This window comes from Hippopotamus amphibius, chromosome 1 (assembly GCF_030028045.1).
Source record: "Hippopotamus amphibius kiboko isolate mHipAmp2 chromosome 1, mHipAmp2.hap2, whole genome shotgun sequence".
In the NCBI taxonomy this organism is placed as follows: Eukaryota; Metazoa; Chordata; class Mammalia; order Artiodactyla; family Hippopotamidae; genus Hippopotamus; species Hippopotamus amphibius.
In genome coordinates this window covers 172,779,958-172,797,114 of record NC_080186.1, presented here as the reverse complement: position 1 = coordinate 172,797,114, position 17,157 = coordinate 172,779,958, and the positions used below count along the sequence as shown (strand labels likewise).

The 17,157-nt window shown below is 42.5% G+C and overlaps 1 protein-coding gene across 3 annotated transcripts in view; it reads right to left on the bottom strand.

Annotated features, from left to right (window-relative positions):
* Positions 1–16,592, bottom strand: part of MARCHF3 (membrane associated ring-CH-type finger 3) — a 138,264-nt gene extending 121,672 nt beyond the window's left edge. Inside the window, exon 1 of one of the 3 annotated variants that reach the window (XM_057736158.1) lies at positions 16,573–16,592. The gene's annotated coding sequence lies outside the window, so the exon portion shown is untranslated. Of the gene's footprint in view, positions 1–15,593; positions 15,888–16,572 lie in introns of those variants that run through there. The other 2 variants (XM_057736148.1, XM_057736140.1) reach the window with 2 other exon arrangements.
* Positions 16,593–17,157: the final 565 nt, after the last annotated feature.

The window sequence follows — 17,157 nt, the reverse complement described above, 5'->3', positions numbered from 1 at the left end:
CCAACAGACCTCTTCCTGCCAAATGGAAACCACTCCCAGAATTTTCATTCCAGAAGGATGTCTGTGAGAATTGTGCTTCTAACCCCTTTCCAACATACTATACCTGGATCAGGAATAAAAATGTAGGCTCTGTGTTTAAGCTAGAGAAGGAATAAAGACTAAAAACATTGTCAAAATACTTTTTTTCATTGAGTCTCCACACCACTCAGCTCACCTCTTGAAAGTTATAACCTGCATAAAATAAGCCTAGTTCAAAGTAGAGTGTTTTAATCTGCATCAATGACCTTTGAAAAGGGGAGCCTAGGAAGGCCTCTGAGATTCAAGCAGTGAGACTATCTACACAGAGGACATGGAATCCATGAGCCAGGGTACTCCTGTGAAGGACTCTGTGCTGGAAGTGAATGAATCCTCAGTGCTCTAAAGACAAATTCAAATTCAATCATCTCGGCATGCCTCCATCTATTCATCTAAATAACTGCGGGCTCTCTGGGCTTGTGTTCAATTGCTTAATCTAGCACGAGGGGATGGCTTCTCTTAGAATCCAAGGCTTCATCTTGGTCTGGCTCCCCCAAACAAGGTATGGGGCAGATGCAGGAGAGCAGTGCTTTTTCTCCCAGTCTTTTGTTAAAATTAGAATATGCAAATGTATGCAAAGTTAGAAACCTTCCGTGGTAAAAATTCCTACCTATAAATACTCAGTCTTCCTCATATTACCCCAAAAATAAAAGTAAAAAGCAACTGGATCCTCTAAAAGTGTACTTTTCTCTGGTATCCATATATAATACTACTTCACATTCAAATATGAAGATAAATGAGATTTTAAGAGAATTCATTTTTAACTGGCTGCTTATTCCTTGCTAGGAATTTCAACCACCAGGTAAATCTATAGCTATAACTGTATATAGCTGATGATTGCTTCCCATTTACACTTCTAGAATGTGAAGGCTACCATTTTAATTGGTATTCAGAGGTCTGCGAATGTGCAAACCCAAGCAGTTCAATTATTTTGTGCAACTGGGAAAGTGAGCTATGTAGAAACAAATGGGAATGACAGATTAAAAGGCTATCCTTGTTAATACTTCCAAATTGGGCTAAAGGTAGTTATACCCTGTTGAGTTCTTCCACTTCTGAGGATGAACAATGCAGTAAGCATGGCGAGACATATCGCTTGGGCCTCTAATCTTAACTGTGACATTTCCTGTCTCATGTCCTACCATCAATAGTGACCTACTTGCTATACTATGTGACTTTCCAACTGGGTCTTTTAATGCTCACACATGGGAAACACAATTATTTTTATATTTAGCACAAAGTGTAGCTGTGAAACATTTCAAATGATTTCTAGTTCAAGATATCCACAGTAATCTTATTTGGTGGTAATCTTTTTTTTTTTTTTTTTGCTCTGTCATTTAGAAACATAATAATAGTTATAATCCATTAAAAACAAAGATTTCACCTTTTTTTAAAAAATGTGAAAATGCCACATTATGTCAGTATCTCATAAATTGAAAACTAGTGAGCAAAAAGTAAATGAATCATGTCCTAGTTACTTATCTTGTTTGAAGAACTGGACACAAATGACTCTTGCTGAAAGTGACAAACAACACTGCTGGTATTATTTAGGTTTGAAATTCTTGGAAAAGTGAAAATAACTTATTAATGATAATAAAAAAGTAGACAAAAACTAACATTCAGAAATGCAACAGAAGTGTATAAAAAGACAGAGCTACAGGATTTGTTAGGTAAAACTAAAGCTCACCAAAAAACAATGCACAGTAGGATTACAAATACTGAGCAGCCTTACAATACAACAAAATATGTCTGAAAGTAACTCAGGAAAGTTGCTTTGCTAGGCAAAGTAAAACTGTCATCCATAGTTTTATAAGTTAAGAAGAAAGCCATCATTGCAAATTTATGTGTCTATGCAACATAGCAAATGACTGTTCAAAATTTTAAGTCTTTTCTTGTTGGCTTTGATCCACAAACCCTAAAGAAATGAACAAAGGATCCAACACTCTAACACGGAATACTTGTTCCATGTCACTTGTGAATAAGCAGATTCCCAACACTCAACCAAATCTCCAAAACAGATGTCAGGAGTCTGCAATACACCTATTTAAGTGAATTTCCAAAACTCTGTGGCTATACCAGCTCAAAAGCAGCTGCTTTTGTGAATCATAAAGGACCTTTCAAAGCACAGTGTTCACACGTGGAAAAGCACATGTTCTACTTTGCCTCTGCCAAAGAAGCCTCACTGCCAACCCCCAAATCCTTGGGAAATATTCCAGCAATGTGTGTGTACCCATTATGGATTCTTTCTCATTGCTACTGCTTTTGCTATACATTTTCTATAACCTCATGCTGTTTCCCACCCACACAGCTTAGAAAGAAAAAAAAAAAAAAGAAGGAAAGAAAGAAGGAAGCCTTTGTTGAGCCATAAAAGGGCCAATCTAGGTTGTACGAAAACTACCCTATCAAAGGCAGGCTCTCAAGAGCTTACATAGACCATGCACCTGTCTAACTTTAGTAATAATGATACACTGACCCAGCCCTTTAATTACTGATCTCATTGTCACCTGGATCCTGATGGCCTCTTACCCAATCAATCACACACCCAAATCTACATAGGATATAAAGTGAAGAAGAAAGGGGTCCCTGTCAGGTACACATGAAGGAAGTACAATGTGAGCAGCATCAAAACATCCTCTTCCCTTTTTTTTTTTGACTTGTCTCTGATGCAAAACAAAAACAAACTGAAAGAACTAGATTAAAAATTACCCTCAAATGTAGATGTATTCTACTTACCATAAAATTTAGATCCACTTTTGAAAATCTGATATGGGGAGTGTAGCTGAGAGGTGTACTTCATAGTAAGCAACTCTAACAGGTTTTTGTGGCAGTGGGAACACCAGAAGGCAGAAAACGGTATCAAGTGGTTTTAAACTGATCCTGGGCACAGACACAGACACTGTAGCTTGTGAGGTCACCAGGGGAAGGATCTGGGGAAGATGAGCAGGTAGGAGGGAAACATGAAGTTCTTGTTAAAGTTAAAATGATGATTTATTTAGCTGAGTGGTAAAGTCACACTGCAAGCCTCAGAAAATAACGGCTCACAACATATTTAGCAAAGGACACTGTAACCCACAGAACGACAGGGAAAGAAAAAACATGAATGCACATACTTTAATTGAGAAGGTCCTGAGCTGAAAGCCAAAGAAAAGGGACTTTGAAGGAAGGCACTCTGTGTCATTTCTGTCAATCCCATCTAAATTAATACAGGAGGTAAAGCTATTTTTCAATTTGCACCTTCATAATTACCTCAGAATAATTAATAACACAGTTCTAAGAATAAATCATTTTAGTAGATACATGAGTTCAAATGAAAAATTATGTGCAAGCAGAGAAAACAATTTTAAGTGAATCACCACTCCAAATTATCATGCAATTATTATCCTCCCAATTTACAACTTAGCTTTATATGTACACCTTCATTTTTTTAAGGGTTTATGCCGTAAAATTAAAGGAGTTGGCGTCCTTAAAACTATAATTGATATAAAAACTAGAGTTAAGAGTATTACTCAAATTTCCCTCTTGGATTAAGCTCTTGAACTCTTATGTAATACCACTGTAGTAAATCTATCTTTTTTTCCAAAAAACTTTGATATCTATATTTTATTTTCCCTCAAAAAAAGAAAGAAAAGTAGGCCTTTTTAGTTCTTAAATTTTACAGGAAAAACAACCCAATCAAAAAATGGGCAAAAGACCTAAATAGGCATTTCTCCAAAGAAGACATACAGATGGCCAAGAGGCACATGAAAAGCTGCTCAACATCACTAATTATTACAGAAATGCAAATCAAAACTACAATGAGGTATCACCTCACACCAGTTAGAATAGGCATCATCAGAAAATCTACAAACAATAAATGCTGGCAAGGGTGTGGAGAAAAGGGAACCCTCTTGCACTGTTGGTGGGAATGTAAATTGATACAGCCACTATGGAGAACAGTATGGAGATTCCTTGAAAAACTAAAAATAGAATTACCATATGACCCAGCAATCCCACTACTGGGCATATACCCAGAGAAAATCATACTTCAAAAAGACACATGCACCCCAATGTTCATTGCAGCACTATTTACAATAGCCAGGTCATGGAAGCAACCTAAATGTTCAACAACAGATGAATGGATAAAGAAGATGTGGTACATATATACAATGGAATATTACTCAGCCGTAAAAAGGAACAAAATTGGGTCATTTGTAGAGACGTGGATGGACCTAGAGACTGTCATACAGAGTGAAGTAAGTCAGAAAAACAAATATCACATATTAATGCATATATGCAGGATCTAGAAAAATGGTACAGGTCAACTGGTCTGCAAGGCAGAAATAGAGACACAGATGTAGAGAACAAACGGACAACCAAGGGGGGAGTTTGGGGTGGGATGAATTGGGAGATTGGGATTGTCATATATACATTACTAATAAAAAAATATCAAATTGTACACTTTAACTATATGCAGTCTATTGCATGTCAATTATATCTCAATAAAAGTTCTTAAAAAAAATCTAAGATGCGCATAATCAGCTTATTGACAATTACTATCCTACGTTATTTCTAGTGTAGGAGATAAAAGACAGACTGTGGATTCTTAAAGTTTCAGACTTCTAAATATTAAATCCATTAACTTATTCACTTGATTGTTCATTCACTTTACATATATACAGCCAGGGTCTCTGCCCTTACGGAACTTACATTCTAGTGGGGGAAACAGACAAAAACAAGTATACAAATAGGTAAATTACATAAGATTGTTCAAGTGCCATACTGGAAATAAAAATGGGACAGAAACAAGGAATTGGGTAGGCGCCCTAGACAGGTTAGATGCAAGAGTCCTGGGAAGTGCCTGTGACGAGGAGCCCTGAATGGAAAAGAGGTAGCTGTTCAAATGGAGGACGTGTGATCCAAGCAGAGGGAACAGCAAAGGCAAAGGGTCAGAGGTGGGAGTGAAACTGGCTTATTAGACAAACAGCAAGGAAGGTAGTGTGCTTGGAAAACTGAGTAAGGGCAAGAGGGTGAGTGGTGAGGTCACAGAGATGGGCAGAGCCTGATCACTTAAGGCCCTGCAGGCCGCAAGAGTCTTGAGATTGTCTTCCAAGGCAAAGGAAAGCCATGGAGTGGAAGGGACATGAGCTGATGAACCTGAGTCTCAATCCGAGCTTGCCTACCATGTGCCTAAGCAAACTGCTAGCATCTCTTAGATGCTAAATTCCTAATTTATAAAAGGGCACGCAATAAACAATGACCAGTTACAATCATCAGTAATTATCAATATTGTTAATGCTCTGATATGTAAATAAAGTTAATAAAATTTTACATTCAAATAGGCCTATACTGTAAAATAATACATCAGAAATATAGAATTATTGAGAAATAAGCAAATGAATCTTTTTTATTCAATAAAGATCATATTCTTATTGAGGACAAATAGACACAAATTAGTACATTCAGATTCATTAGGGCTTATTGTGGTTCTAATCAGAATAATTATTGATCTTGGCTCAGTTCTGTCCTTAATTAGCCTGCACTGTGGCTTTTCTCTCCTTGTCAACCTAGACTTGTCATTTTGTATCCAGAAATGTGTAGCAGCTCAGTGGTACCTACCAACTACACAGCAGTCATAAGGGCAAATTTCACAGTTATTTTTCAAGTCACAATGTGTAGTAGACAATTATAATTGCCTGACAGCATCTACTGCCCCCTCACTTCCACACACATACTTCTTTCTTACTAACAGAATCCTGATTTTGTTCAGATTCTCCTCTTCCCTCCCTCAGGTGATGATGGAGATCCTCTTGCTAGTGACTGACTTAGAGATGGGGCATGTGATCCTGTTCTAATCAATGAGAAGAAAAGACAGGTCTTCTTGGATTCTTCTGGGTAATATTTTCATACTCTTCAAAAGGAGAACCTGGAAGGCGGATCCATTCTCTGTGCTGTAGATATTACCATGCCTGCAATGACATGTCTGCACCACTGCAGTCATCTTGCAAAAAAGAAGAATCAGCCTTAAGTGAAATGGTCCCTGGGGACAACAGTGGCAGAGAGATGAAAGGAACCTGCAGCATTGTCACTGTACCACTGAATCAACCAATCCTGCTGCCTGCCCTGCTTCTCCCGTGAGATAATACACTTCCTTACGGTGTAGGTCAGTTTGGGATAGTCACCCGGAAAAGCCCAAGGAGAGAACACCCTAGAGATCACAACAGGAAGATGGTACTTTGGCATGTGTAGCTGGTACCAAAGGGCCTGTTTCTGGCTTTCCCAATCTTTCAAAAACTTTGACTGTGATCTCCCACTAGCCTAGGACATCTGTTTTTCCTCCAAGACCCAAATAAAGCACAGCCCTCACTGGTCTTTTTTTCCATAAGGCTGTCAATTGTGAACTCTTATCTGATTACAAGAATATCAGCAGAGAACACATGAGACTAGCACAGATCCCAGGCACAGGCAGAAGCACTCCAGAGAGGAGGTGCAGTATTGTGATTTGTAGGCAAGAGGTGTTCCTTCTCAGGAAGGAGGAAATGCCATGATCATAATAGGACACTGCCTGTTTTTGTTTTAGTTATGCAGAGTTATTTTAAAATTGAAAATACTAGGGACCCGTAAAATAAAATATTCCTCTTACAGATGATAATTGACTGTGTAGGGAAGGGATGCAGTGGGATGATTTCTTGGGGAGATGCTGTGGGGGATGGGAATGAAGTAAAATAAAAGATTATATAAATATATAATGATTCACAATAAGCAAAAGAGCAGTATGGCTTGAAACCAAAGTAACCATTCCAGTCTAATAAGCATTTTTCCTACAAGAAAATTACAGAATTAAAAATTTAGCCCATTATGGTGAGCAGAAACTGTAATGCACACAAATTTCATAATTTTGTATAGTATTTGAGAAACAGTACTTAGAAAATGGGGTGACCATTATAACTGGTGAAAATTTGCTAAGAGATCATAATTAAAACAGAATAGTAAATGGTGCCTTAGCTCTTGAAAGGGTCACTATCAGGATTCCACTTAATGTCTTCATTACTAATCTGCAGTGAAAATGGAAATTCGTTCAATGTGAGGACGGTGTCTAGCTGTGAGGCGTTGTCAGGGGCAGGAAAGTGGGAGAAAGATATCTGGAGGAGTTAGAAGCAACACACTTCAAGTAGATCAGGAGAAACAACTTGAAACACCAAAAATAAAAATTAAATAAATGAAGGAGAGGAAAGTGAAACTGACTGGCAGTAATTCTGAAGGCAAAGAAAAAAGTGACAACTGTTGACGTTAGCTATAAGGCAATCACCCAGCCTCAAAAGGGAAACAGGCCATGGTTTGTTAAAAAAACAAATTAAGAACTTATCAAAAAATCATGCATCAGTCCATGTGTCCCGCTTTTAAAGAAATCAGGGTAGCCTTACCCCTCTTTTCCCTATTCTGTGTATGCCTGGTTTGGCTTTTTGTAGAAAGCTTCATCTCTTTGGTTGCAATGAATATGTCATTGCTGACAGAGACGCGTGATCTTGTTTCTTTTTTTGCTTTATTTTATTTTTTTATTGGGGTATAGTTGTTTTACAATGTTTTATTTTCTACTGTACAGCAAAGTGAAGTAGAGTTCATGTACTATACAGCACGTTCTCAGTTATCTATTTTATACATACTGGTGTATATATGTTAATCGATCTTATTTCTCAATGACATAAAAAGCGAGCAGGAGGTGGTAAGAGTGATTATGTGGGTGAGGGGGTGTTACTGGCAAGTACAGGTAAAGTTGGTGAAACTGAGGTTTTGTGAGGCTAATTACGTTTTGCACTGTGTATGGCTGTCAGAGTACGTAATATCACAGCAAGGAGGAGCTGCATTATTGCAGTCTTCTTAGCACCAGAAAGACACACTGGAATGCTCTAGGAAAGTTCTTTGAAAATGGTCAAAAACGCAGTTCCTCCTACAGGGAAAAGATTAATGGTAACACTGATTATAAGAGCTTTTATAACATAGAGTTCTTACCTGAACAGAAGGGAAAGAGAATGTTAAAGAAAGGAAAACATTATTGGAGAGTGGGGCTAAATGAAGGAGAGAAGTTGAAATTAGGGAAACTTAGAAGGTCAAGGATGAGAACTTTCTGACTGAGAAGTTCTGTTTGGGTAACACGTTCACAAAGGGTAAGAGGAAGAAGATTTGTTATTAGGGATGCTGAAAAGCAGATTTGAGAAAATGCTGAAGCCAAGCACCACAGGGAGAAACTTCCACTGACCGCAGGGAAGGGGATAAGCTGTGTGTTGCACAGATGTTTGCCTCCACCCCTCTCTCAAGCCTCCCTCAAGTCCTCCCAGGCCCCAGCCCCTAGGGGAAAGCAGAAGCCCCGGTACATGCAAGGGCAGGTGCCACTGACTTACCAGATCCGAAAGAAACCAGTATTTGAGTCTGTGACCTAATCTAGGGTAGCTCATCTTCTCTGTTGCCTTGAACATCAAAATAACTTTTAGATGTAATCGCTCAATTTTCTAATGGTATATTCTTGGCAGGTATGCGAAGAAAGCACCTATGTTAAGTGAAGCTTAATCTCCCAGATGAGACAGAAAATAGGGGTCCTTGATCTCTTGCCGTCAGTTAAAGCCCGTTAAGATCTAACATAAAAGGGCTATCCTAATGGCCCTGACCTTAGGCAGTTATGCTCATCTCAGCTGGTCCATAAACTCTACCTGGACACATAGTCTGGACACCACTTCAGTAACCCGGCTCTGAGGTGAGAGCTGGTACGTATCTAAGCCCTCAGGCTACACCGTAAACCTGCTATGCAGGGACACTTCCTGAACAAAAAATATTATACAAGTTATACAAGTTAGTCTCTGAAATAAAAATCTGCTGGAATTATTTTTTTTTAAAGCTTCACTTAAACAAATGCCAAGTTTCCCCATTATGCTGAGCTTTGGATATCAGCAGCCTCTAGGCCCAGCACCATCTAGTTTCTCCAAGGCCCCCAAGCCTCCCATGGCCAAAGCTAGGTCATCACCTATACCAGATGGCAAAAGGGACCAAGCCATCTGAGACTTCAAAAGATGTGAGAATGAGTCTGTCCCAGGTCTCAAAGTGGGGCCCCTGAGTCAGCTGCTTTGTCAAGACATGACAACAGGTATGGTAACATCAAAGGAACCAGGGGATATGTCCTACACTGGGTGGGGGGGAGGTGGAGACATTCTTAAAGACACAACAGGGAGGTGGTGAGAGAAGAAGGCAAAGCAGGGATGGAGCAGAGAGACTCTGAAGAAGGAAGGAGCAGGCACAGATGATAGTTTTATGAAGTGCTAAGACTAGGGCTAAAGCGGAAAGCCTGGGACGATTCAGTTACTACTACCATGCAGGCTTTTGGTGACTATCCTGTGCATGTCCTTTTAAGGCCTTGCAGGTGTTCACCTGTAATTCTTTGTAGCCTCTAGTGCACCTAGCAACTATTTCTTGAATACTGTCTCTTGAGAAGCTACAAGAGGACAGGTATGGTCCCTGCCCTCGAGGGGCTCCCAGTCTGGAGGGGGTAGGTAAGGGCTCTGCTGGCCGTATACAACCAGGCCAAAGAGAGGCATGAAAAGGTTCCCAAAGGTGCTAATACTTGAACTGCATTTTGAGTGAGCTAAGCTGAGAAGAGGTACTATCTATGATAGGTATTCAATTACTGCTTGTTAATTCATTTCCGTTCATTTTGGTTTGTAATGATTACTGGAAGATTGTCCAAGGACTAGGAGATAGTTCTTATCACCACTGTTTTTATTACTGTCAATCAAAAAAATAAACCTATCCATTTCACTGTCTATGTGCATAATCTGAAAAATACTATACCTTACCTTTGGCTGAGGTGAGGAGTGCACTTGTAATTTTCCTAATCACAAGACATCTTCTCATTATACTTATAGGAAAAAGTTTTAAAAGCTTTTGAAAAGATCACATTTTTTTCACTTGAAATGTATGTGTATATTTTAGCATAAAACATACTTGGCACCTGCTAACATAACTGGGTGGCTACGCCTTGCAAAAACTTGATTTCTTCTTAATCAATGTTTAGAATCATACTGGGTTTCCTGCCAGTGCTGCAATAGTGAGCAATAAATACATCATTAGATCAATGGTGGTCTGATGATGGATTACTGAAAAGATAGTTCCAGCCAAGAAGAATAAGCCCAGAAGTCTCCTTGTGCAAAGATTAATAAAATAGTGTCTAAAACATAGATACTGAGTTAATATAGCAGGGAAGAAAACACTGCAAAATAGAGCTGAAGAGCTATGGGTTTATAATGTAACAATATTGATCATGGATTTTCCAGAGTATTCTAGAGCAGCCACACTATTATATATGCCTCTGATTAGACTTTAGAGGTGAGAAGGAAAAAGTTATAAAAAAGAAAAAAAAAAGAAAGAAACTAAGCAGGGGAAGGCCTGCTGCTATAATAAATTATTTAAAGCAAGTAGGACTAGTGGGTTGTGAAGACAATATAAAACAGAATCAATGCCCCCAAGAAACCCCAAACCATCAGCACCTCTATAAATTTCTTACCACCATATCTGGGTTTTAGTGGAGGTATTTCTTTCCTACCACTCTCTGCATCCCACCCCAATTGTGACCCGTCACTTTTCACCCATTCTTTCCTCAGAGCTTAACACTTGTTTTTCTTCTATAACGCAGGATGCTGTCTTCAGTTATATTTCTCAGTTTGTATCAGAAGAATGTCTGTAAGGACACAGGTGAGTGAATCTGTCACTTCATTCATATGGATCTTAAATTTCCCACGGAGACTCTATGCTGGGAATATTTAATAAGATGCATGTAACAACATGACTTTAATATTATCCTTCTTCTTTTTCTTTTTTCTTAATATTGTTATAGTTAAATCCACGAAGTTAAAGCTAGAGTAGAACTTCTACAGCTCAATGAGTGTTCTATTATTAGAAGATATTATTGGATCCAAAAAACCAAAGTGAAGGTAGGAGCTTAAGAGAGCATTATAGAGGAGAAAAAGTCAAAATGGCTAAAATTTCAGTTTGAGGAGCTGTTAAAAGGGCAGACTCATTTGAAAATTAAATTTTTTAAACGTAGATTTCACAATGGGAATAAGGGTATGGAAAGAAGGGTCAGAAACTTGAAAAGAATTTTTCAAATTCTTTTTGCCAAAGAATTTTGCCAAAAGTATGCCATGGCCAAAAGAAAAGAAAAAAAGAAAAAAAATGAAAGTGAGAATTATTGCTTAGAAGCTTGCAATGACCTATGGCCCAGTTTCAAGAAAAGTAGCATTCTACTGTAGTTTTTTAACTAGGCACAAATCAGTACCATTGTATAATCAGGGGCTGTGATTATACCTTAGGCTTTGGAAATTTTCTGGGTCCATCCAATCATGCAGAAGCTGGGCAAATGAAATATAAGCAAGTTCCTTTTGCTAGTGTAAAAATAATTATTATCAGCATAACATGACTCAATAGGCAAAGAGTACAGGTCTAAAATATTAGTCCCCCCAATTCTACATATAGGCTTTGCTGCCTTTGGGTTCTGTGACCTTTTGCAAATTACTTGCCATTCTGGGTCAAGCATGGATGGTTAAGGTCAGGATCATTAAACCAATGGTCATATGTGGTGGTTAGCTTTAGAAAGAAAACTGTTCCAAGGTCACATTCAATACAAAAAAAAATTTGAAGAGGTGAAAAAAAAAAACCTGTAGATGATATGAATGACTAAGCATGATTATCATCTCATCATGAAGCTAAATAAAAACAATTCAAAACACAAGGCCAGTGTCTCAGTTATTGGTGTCATCTTTGAATGTGAAAGACAGAATCCAAATAAGGTTGGCTCTCGGTATCCGCGGATGAGGAATCCACAGATATGGAATGGCAACTGCCCTCTGCCGTTTTATACAAAGGGCTTGAGTATCCCCGGATTTTGGCATCTGCAGGGGTGTGGCTCCTGGAACAAATCCCCTGAGGATACTGAGGGGTGACTATATTATGATCCTTTTGTGGCTGCTGTTTGCTCATATGTAACAAAGTGGGAAAAAAAATCCTTGCACTCAAAGGATTGTTAAGATAAGCAAACATGCTTGCCAAGTGTTCCTCAGAACATAAATTGCTCTGTAAAAGTCCCAGTAACGATCCAGTGGCCTGGAAGAAGACCAGTTCAGTGTCCCAGCCTATACAGGTACTTTTGTCATCAGGGAAGTAAATATTCTGGCCACTTCTGACCTCAGAGAAGTTATTTGGTTTTTTAGGTACTTGGAGGATGGAAAGAGGGAAGGGCAACAACATCTGACAGATCCTTTCTCTTTTAAACTTTATCTAGCAGTCTTACACTGAGGACTATGCCAGTCTGAAATGGGAGAACAGAATCCAAAGGTCAGTATCAAGCTCCATATAAAAAAGCTAATTGGCAATAACTAATACATCAGAATCACACTGATTTGAAAGGAGAGGCGGCAAACAATTCTCAACCCCTCTCCTTGTGATGCTAAGAAAATCTATGAACCCATTAATTGGACACCTCAAAATACTTCTAAGATGACTTCCTGAAAATGAGACTCCCTGGGCCTCTGGGTAGGTGGCCTGGGACACTGTCCTGACCAACAGGCAGACCAGCTACAGCTTCCCAAGGAGATCCTTGACCTCAGTTAAGTCTGTACTAGCCCTGCCGAGGTTCTAGCCCCCAAGCTTGGAAGAGTTTTAGTGACTCAAAGGTGGGCTCTCGAGGACTGGGATTCTTCTACCTTCCAGGGAGAAATGCCCAACAATGTGGATTAGGACTGGCAAAGTTACCCCAGAGCATCCCAGGAACCCACTGGACTTAGAGTAGGGAATGGATCAGGCTGGTTGAGGTCTCAAACTAGCTTGCTTCCCAAGATAGACTTGCTTAGAATTGGGGCTAACCTGGAATAGGGATTGCTAAGGAGTCCAAAAACACTTCTGAACACAGAACAAAAGGTACCATTGTTGAGAACAGAGAGTTAAAATATTAGCTGTAAAGTTCACAAGGCTGGTAAATGCCACCTGGAAATTTTGGAACAATTATTTGTTGAATCAACTCACAGACTCTAATTGTTCTTCTATATCATAAATGCCATTCCAGTGTTTCTCAAAATATGGTGAGAAGGATCCCTGACATCAGAATCACTTGTGGGTGCTTGTTAAAGATGCAGATTCCTAAGCCCCACCCCAGATTCCTGAATCTAATTTTGGAGACTAGAGTCCAGCCCATTGAAATGAGCTTTTAAGGAGCAACCCAGTTGACTCAGGTGATCCAGGTCAAGGCAGGAGAATTACTGTGTCTACACAGTCCATCAGGAGTGTAGAGACAGATTAGGATTAGAATATTCCCCTCCAATGTTTAAGTACCATAAAAATGAAAACAATACTTGTGATAAGTTCTTAAGAACCATTCCAGTATTTTCTACCTACCTATAATAAACACCATTATTAAAATGTAATTACAAGCATAAAATTATTGGGTAAAATATCAACTATGCTTCTCAAAAATATTGCCTTTACTTTGTCACCAAAAGTAATTATGCTATTAAAGGAATTTATAGTTTTTTTAAGTATCAGTCAGTTGGCTGCAGACACTTAATAAGCTGTTATGCTCCTCCCATGCCCTTTTAGTCATCAGAAGTTTTGTGATAAAAGCTTTTTTTTTTTTTATTATTTGTTAAACTATAAATTGTGAACCACTGCAACTAGTGATTAGGCTGAATGTGAATTTATATCCAAGTTATAAATTCCTAAAAATATGTTTCATTAGAATTACCAAGGCAGCCTAGAGCTAGTAGATTAAATAGCCTCTATAAAGAAGCTCTGTTTACTTCTATTAAGATTTTTTTTTGGTATAAAACAATTCAGTTTTAATGCATTTTCTTAAGAAGCAAAAGGAAACAGTTTCTGATATATATGCTGCTGCAAAGCAGTAAACCAGTGTTGCATGGCTATGTGACAAGCACCACATTTCTTTTCTAGAGGGATTTTTTTTTCTCCTATATACTCCCCCTTCCCAAACCATGCCTGTAATTATTTCACAAAATATAGTTTGCCATTTCTGAAGAATCAAACACTCCTTTTCTTCCTCACCCCAAAATCACACGTTCAGACTGAATTCAGGCTTTGTTTATAGCATGTTGTTTCTACTAAGGGTTGCCCCCTACCCACGTTCCACCCTAGTGTTCCCACTGAAGTGTACATGTTATGTTTTAACAGATGGGCCGGCTGGCGGCTGCTGGGCTATAAAACAGGAACTGGGAATCTGCTTGGAGTGGTATTGAACTGAATGCTTGTAAAGTTCATGGACATACACTGACCCAGACAGACTAGACAGATCCAAACATGCTTACGCACACACTCATGGTACACCCCACAGATCAGAGGGTCAATCTCTCTACCCAGAGGAAGTTCAAGGCTGTTTCCCCCTCCATATCTCTATTTCATTCATTTATCAATTTTATACACACACATATAAGTACACACAGACATAGGCACATCTACATATGCATGGATAGCTATATATCTCAATGTCTTCATATATGCTCAAAGAACAAAACATTCCCCAATTCTGTCGGCAAGTCTCTACCTAGTTACTCTCAACAAACTCTCATTCACATCAAATAAGGATTACAAGAAAATATTGTATTCAATTCTATTTAGCCACACATAATATAAACTACATGTATGCAACCGTCCTCAAAAAACCCAGCTGCGTTTACCCCTTATCAGTGAGAGGGAAAAAAATTTATCCCAGACTGAGTCACAAATATGAAGTGTCAGGTTTAACCCTGAATCCTCTGTTGTCAGCTCCTGTCACAACTTCATCACTTAAACACACAGGTGCTCAAACAAACACCAACCGACCAACCTGGTGGTCGTTTTCACGGTCTCCTCTTGGATTCCCAGCCTCGGGACAGGCAGCAGTTACCCCCGGTCCTAACGAAGTCCTTTGGACATACCTTGCAGGTGGATGTGGAGGTCTGTGTACCTCATGAGGGATGCGGATTCAAGAGCTAACAAAAAGTAGTTACAAAGTTTAATATCCGCGCTGTCAATTCCTTTCAATAATTGCAAAGCACTGAAGCCCCTGCTACGGAACCCGGCTGGTACTAAAGTTCTCTGACCCCTGAAGACGCCCCCGGAGCCCGATGACCGCTGGCTACGCATCAGACACAGACACAGGGCTATCTCGTCGCACCGACGCCGGCGCGTGTTCATTTTTCAGGAGCACCTCTTCAAGCATCTAGGAACTGCTGTCCGCGCGCCACTGGACACGAAGGCCACCCCCAGCGCGCGTGTCGCCGCTGCAGAGGGTCGGGGACGAGTCCCCGGATCCCACCTAAGGATGGCAATTACAACACGCCAAGTTCTTGCGAACGCAGAGTCGCGTCCCAGGCCGAGTTGGGACGCTTTAAAATAAGAAGTTCGGGAGGAGGGGTGTTGGCAAGAAGTGCATCCCGCCAGCCCTGACCTCCCCACAGCCGACACGCTTGGACGGACAGATCGACGCGCGCCAGGACGCGTCCAGTCCCCCCACTCACCGAACAGAGCGAGAGGAGCCGCTCTCCTCGCGCGCGGCCACTCACCCTCGTCGCCGAGTCCCGATCGCAAACCGACGCCCCTGCTGCGGGTCCTGAACCCCAAGTTGGCCCGAACCGGCGACAGCTCTCGCCCTAGCCGACCGGGGCACATTGGCTCCGGCAGGCACCTCGGAAGGAGCGCGACCAGCCCGGCGGCCGCCCCGGTTCAGCAGTGGCCCGGAGCGCGCTGACAGTTCACGGACCTGCTCAGCGAATGAGGCGGACGGCCGGGCTGTGGCAACCGGGATCCGAAGGGAGGCGGGGCCGGGAGGCGGGGGGGGCGGAGTCAGCCTGGGGCCAGCCCCGCGGGGCGGGGCGCCCTGCAACCCGTGACTGGCGGAACCCTCAGCCAGTCACGGTGGCGAGGGCCCGGGCGGCCGCGGGCGGTGCCGAGAGCCCAGCTCCGCCCCGCCGCCGCTGTCCAATCGCCCGCCGCCGGGGGCTGGCGGAGAGACGCGCCCGCGGCTGGGAAGTTGGCTGAGGTGAGGAGCTGGGCCTGTGGGCGGGCGCCGTGGGGGCGGCTGCGGCGGGACCCCGACGCCTCGCAAGGGAAGCGGCGGCCCCGCAGGGCCCTCGTGGGCCTGGGTGCCACCCGGAGCTGCCGCGTGTCGGCGCGCTGTGCAAGAAGCCCGAGCACCGAGCGGGCCGACACCGCCCACCGCTGGCGCCCGCGGGAGGTGCGGGACTCGGCGGGCCAGAAGGAGGCCCCCCTGTCGGAGGAAACTGAGACCCAAAGCGGGTGAGTCCCGGACCGGATCGCCCAGCCACCGGTGGAGGCCAGGGCTCGGAACTGGGAGCGCCGGGCTCCCTGAAAAGGTTCTGACTGCGGTCTGGTGGTGACCTCCGAAACAAAACTGCAACTCCGCCAGACCCCCGGAAAGTTCAAGACACATGCCCTCCTCACCCCTGCCCGCCACACCGCCGGCAGCGGGGACTTTACCAGGCGCCTAGGCGTCCTTCCCGACCCGGGGCGCCCGGGCGCTGGCGCAGAGTCCGGGGGCGAAAGGGAGGCTCGGGCGCTCGACGGTCGGGCTGCACGGCCGGATGGCATCCCCAGCGGTGGCTCCCCCTGCCGCTGTCCCTGGGGTCTGCCGGACGGACCGGGACCGTCCGTCTTCGCGGGCAGGAACGCCGCACAGCGAGTCCCGGCTGTGGCACTCTGCAGGCTCTCGCACCCCGCACTTCGGCAGCCCCTGGTCCTAGCTTAGAGACCCCCGTGGCGGCGGGCCTGCGAGCAGCCGGAGCTCGCTGGGGCAGCCGTAGCTGAGTGGCCCCGAAGGAAGGCTCTGTGGGCTGTGCCCTTCCCGGCCGTCCAGATCACTGCTGCTCGTTTTGTCGGCGGATCAGCTCTTCAGCTGGGTTTTAAGCCTTCACCTTGGCTGCAGCACACATACATACGGAGCTGGGGGTATCAAGAGTCAAAAAGCAGAGTTGGGTTTTGCTTTCCATACTCAGACCTAGAATGTTAGCAAGCCCTAGACTGTAAACTGTGCGTGGGGAGTGGCCTCTGTGCGCCTGGAACTGC